The sequence below is a fragment of the Gavialis gangeticus genome, unplaced genomic scaffold (assembly GCF_001723915.1).
Source record: "Gavialis gangeticus isolate Ggan-Ray unplaced genomic scaffold, GavGan_comp1, whole genome shotgun sequence".
NCBI lineage: Eukaryota > Metazoa > Chordata > Crocodylia > Gavialidae > Gavialis > Gavialis gangeticus.
In genome coordinates, this window is record NW_017729027.1 from 26733769 (window position 1) to 26739044 (window position 5276).

General features: G+C 37.9%; 1 pseudogene; it reads right to left on the reverse strand.

Annotated features, from left to right (window-relative positions):
• Positions 1 to 4358: 4358 nt before the first annotated feature.
• LOC109299826 overlaps positions 4359 to 5276 on the reverse strand; it is a 309233-nt pseudogene continuing 308315 nt past the window's right edge.

Below are 5276 nucleotides of genomic sequence, written 5' to 3' on the forward strand. Positions count from 1 at the left end.
TGAGGGTGGGGAAAGGGCAGACCTGTCCACTGGGTCATGAGGTTCCAGTTGGGCCCCCTTGCATTCAAAACTGCCCTGCCAGACAGCCTTGGGGTGGCTGAACCCAACCTTAGTCTCAGACCTGGTCAGTGGCTCATATTTCTCAATTCATACTCTCAATTCACACAAGGGAACTTCTGCATGGAGGCACGAGGTTCAAGAGCATTTCTTTAGTCTCAGCCTTGGTCAATGCTTATCGTGGAAAACACTCACACTCTAAGAGTTTCCACCTTACACCCTTGCTTTCGAAGAGCATTCAGAACAAATCTGTTGTCTTCAGGGTGGCTGCACAAGGTTTCCACTCCTGGCTTCAGAGAGACCTCATAGTTCTTTACAGAACTTAATTCACACAGGGAAATACTTTCATTGACAACAGCATCACAGAGTCTTTAACCTTAACTCCTTCTACTCACAGTTACTACTTACACAGTGGGTCTGACAGTTCTGGCAGGAAAAAAAAGTTCAAATAGGGTGAGCCTCAAGCAGTGAATCAGGAAGACACAGAGACAGCCTCTCACTGAAAAGCCCCAGTAGAGATTTCAAAAGGTCTCTTACCTTGGTTTGGTGCCAGGGCTTCAGTGAAGAGACGTCTGTGTCCCAACTGATCACTCTGGGCGTCTCCATCCGAGTCACGGCACCAAATTGTGGAATAAATCAAACTTCACATTGTGGTTGAATCAGAACAGACAGAGCCAGCTTTTCTTTATTTAGGGCTATACTGTGATCAAAGGGAGGATTTCATACAGCAAGGGGCTTTACCCACTTGTTTGTTTCAAAGGATTCCTCCTCCTCTCTACGTTTTCGAGCATTTTTATACTTAAGACAGATAAAGAGAAAAAAAATACGACCTTGGAGAAACTAAAACAAGTTTACTTAATTGGACATCTGTGCACAGGGTAATAAGACATGCAGGATTTCTTATCTCAAAACATATAACTGAAATAAGCAGTATCAGCACTTCTTGTCTCTGTCTGTGTTTCTAGTCAAGTAGGCCAGATGCCAACTAAATTTACTCCTAAAGATGTTAATTGGTTCTGGTACTCAGTTCATGAGTATGGAGGTGGTTTCAATGTAGCTGTCCTCCTCAGGAAAGAAGACAACAAAGTTTGAAAAAAAAGCTAGAGGTTCTAAAGGCAAACATACCTTATCATCAAAGATAAACTTTCCCTGTACTGAATGCTTCAATTGAGATGAAATACTGAGGAACAGTAAGAACCCTTGAGAAAGAAATGAGAAATGAAAGATGAGAAGGTTTGATGCCTTACTACCACGTGTATTGTTGAAAACTATGAATCTTCCTGTTAACTTCAAGTCATGAATCAGATGCACAGGTTCTCATTGAGCACGGTGCTAAAACTAATGCATGTTACGTGCATAACTACCTTTGTCCCTTTGAAAACTTCCCCACAAGACTGCACACCATGTGTGAAAATATTTCTCTTGAAAGCAAGGATTTTATTAATGCCTAAGGGTTCGATGTTTTAACCCCTGCATTTAGCATTTATCAGGTTAATTTACAGCTATTATTTATTTATTAAAGTTTTAATAATGACATGATTGAGTAAAAAACTAGGTCTTTTTAAGATTACTCATCTCATTGCATTGTTCTTTTTCTGTAGAGACAGTGTTATACAAATAATTCCCTGTGTTCATTTTATGTAAACAGTTAATTGGCCAGTAACCTGATATTTTGCAAATCACACAGTAGTAATTCACATGTAACATTGCTGATTGGCATGTCTTTTCTGTCCCTGATGTTTTACAATACATGCTTGTTCTTTTATACATAGATGATGTATTGTTGAAAGCCCAGTGGTTATTTATACTTGTGTAAACATAAAAAAGGCACTGTTAGGACACCACACCATTAAATGTATATGTCCTTATCATTGTACCACCACACGGATGAATCACTTTCTGTAACAATATGTCCGTATTTTCCCACTTGTCACCCAAGAAATAATTTATTTTCATTTTGCATCTGTGCAGGTTGGATCTGTGCAGTGAAAATTAAATGGTGATTTATGACCTGGCTGTAGAAAATTTCTGGGCCATTATGACCTTGGCATGCTCTTGCATTGTTCACAGATTTTAGAAATAGACAATAATAATACTTTTGGCTAAAGAAGCAACTGATATTCTGAGTCTCTCTCTGAAACACAGTAATACACTATTATTGTTTATCATGCTGCACTTGTTTTGAAGAAGCTTGACATATAAATACATATATTAAAACATTCTCAGTGTATTTTTACTATTTCTGTATTCTTGGATATGTCTACAGTACTTATCTGGCCTCTATTATGATAGTCTTTAATGTATTTATCTTCATAACAGCCTTGTAATGTATGGAAGTAGTATTCAATGCATTTTACAGGTAGGCAACTGAAGCTGAACAAGGTTGCACAAAAAGGGGATTGAGCCATCTGTCCTCAATCCCAGGCTACTGTTTTACCTAGTGGACTATCTTTCTTTAGAGGTGAACCATTCAGAAATTGTAGACTAAGTGGTCCTCATTTATAATTCTTTTACTTCAGGGTTATGCTAAACCCCATAGATTTCAGTGGTGGTAGTCTGGTACAAACCAGGTGAACCATGAATCAGGGCTACAGTGTTTTGAACATTTAGCCTACCAGTGTTAATGATCCCTGCATAGTCAGTACAGCAATATAAATAATCTTTCTAATAAAATGTCCATTTCTCAATATAAACAACCTAAAAGCCTATGTAATATAAAGGACATTTGTTATGGCAATTAATAGATTTAAATTTCAGAACTTTTATCTTCCAGACCGATGTAAGACCATGATGTATTATTCTGATAATAATAATCACTAGACTTTTTTACTAAGTGCTGTGTTTTTCTGACTATTCAGAGCTTTGTTTGCTACATTAATTGCTAAGCCTGTATATGCCAAATAAAAAGTAAGGTGGAAGTGTTGTCAGAGGCATGATGGTTTGGTAAATATGTGAGAAGCAAGGATTTTTGGTGACGCCTTTCACTGGATTGACTGTATAATTTGGGGAGATGTTATACAAGTTTTCAGTCAAAAATGAACAAAAGAAGGTACCACGAAAAAACCCTTGCTTCTCTCAAAAGAAAAGGACTTTGAAGTTTAGTTTGCTGAGTGACTTAAGTGAGTGGGTAAGTTTAACATATCACCTTTGACAATAAAGCATCAGAGAAAACAGATATAAAGAGTAAAACATAAAAAAAGAAAAAAAATAGGAAGCTGAGAAAAACTGAGCATCTTTCCTCTCAGTCCTATTACCCAAATTATTTTCATTGAAACATGAAAAGAAAGAACTGCTTTTTCTTGCCTGTTAATTAATTTGCATAGGTAGCAGCCTTTATCACTTACAGCACAATCTCTGCATGATGATTCACTGTGCTGAAGGAAGTGTGGCTCCACATTCTATTTTTGTGACTGATAATGTCCGAGCAGTCACCTCCCTCATGGCATTTGAAGAGAACAGAGGATGACAATTTAAAGATTATTAGGAGAGTGGGTTTAATTTTGTACCCGTCAAATCCTTGCTATAATCTTTGTCACAGGAAAAGATTCATGCTGTACAATTTCCTTTTCTCATTATAATCATTGTCATAAGAATGAGATCCAGTATTTAATTGGCTAGAATAGTTTATGCAGTATAACAGATCTTGAAACTACTGTAACCTTATCAGCATTTTAGTCATCTTTTGGAACATGTTAACAATCACAGTTCTACCATTTTCTCAGAACAGATGCTGGGACTGATCATCCAACTGAGTTATACAGTATAGAAAAGGTCAACAAAGCACTTTTGACTCTATTTCACATCATCAGCCCCACCGTGATACTAATCTGGGTGACAGTAACAAGTTGGATACAATATGGCTAGGAACAGATATTGCATTTATATTTGCATGAGTTATGCCAGTGTTTATCTTGAAACAAAAAATATCCTGCAATTGGCATGTACACACGTTGCCCTTCTAATTAGGGTTTAGTGAGTAGCTGAATGCAGTCCTGCTTTTCTGCCATTGATTTGATGATGAAATCTCAGGATAACTGTTGAGATGTAATTTGCAATACCCGAGGGTAAATTACAGGCATACCTCGGAGATATTGCGGATTCAGTTCCAGACCACCGCAATAAAGTGAATATCGCAATAAAGAGAGTCACACAAATTTTTTGGTTTCCCGGTGCATATAAAAGTTATGTTTACACTATACTGTAGTCTATTAAGTGTGCAATAGCATTATGTCTAAAAAAAACAATGTACATACTTTAATTAAAAAATACTTTATTGCTAAAAAATGCTAACCATCATCTGAGCCTTCAGTGAGTCGTAATCTTTTTGCTGGTGGAGGGTCTTGCCTCGATGTTGATGGCTGCTGACTGATCAGGGTGGTGGTTGCTGAAGGTTGGGGTGGCTGTGGCAATTTCTTAAAATAAGACAACAATGAAGTTTGCCGCATCGATTGACTCTTCCTTTCACAAAAGATTTCTCTGTAGCATGCGATGCTGTTTGATAGCATTTTACCCACAGTAGAACTTCTTTCAAAATTGGAGTCAATCCTCTCAAACCCTGCCGCTGCTTCATCAACTAAGTTTATGTAATATTCTAAATCCTTTGTTGTCATTTCAACAATGTTCACAGCATCTTCACCAGGAGTAGATTCCATCTCAAGAAACCGCTTTCTTTGCTCATCCATAAGAAGCAACTCCTCATCCGTTAAAGTTTTATCATGAGATTGCAGCAATTCAGTCACATCTTCAGGCTCCACTTCTAATTCTAGTTCTCTTGCTATTTCCACCACATCTGCAGTTACTTCCTCCATTGAAGTCTTGAACCCCTCAAAGTCATCCATGAGGGTTGGAATCAACTTCTTCCAAACTCCTGTTATTGTTGATATTTTGACCTCCTCCCATGAACAATGAATGTTCTTAATGGCATCTAAAATGGTGAATCCTTTCCAGAAGGTTTTCAATTTACTTTGCCCAGATCCATCAGAGGAATCACTATCTATGGCTGTCCATTGTGGACATGATTGTACTTTGTCCAAGAATAAAATGGTTTATCCCTGGGTAAATGTGTTGTCTGTGTTCAGCCTTTGTGTATTTAACCTACTGCTAAAAGCAAAAAAGCTTAACCAAATGTTGATCTGTAGCAGGCATTGGGGGAGTCACTGTTCCCCCGAGCACCGCCAGGAGTGACCAGGAATAACGGTCACAAGCTGGCAGAGGGTAGA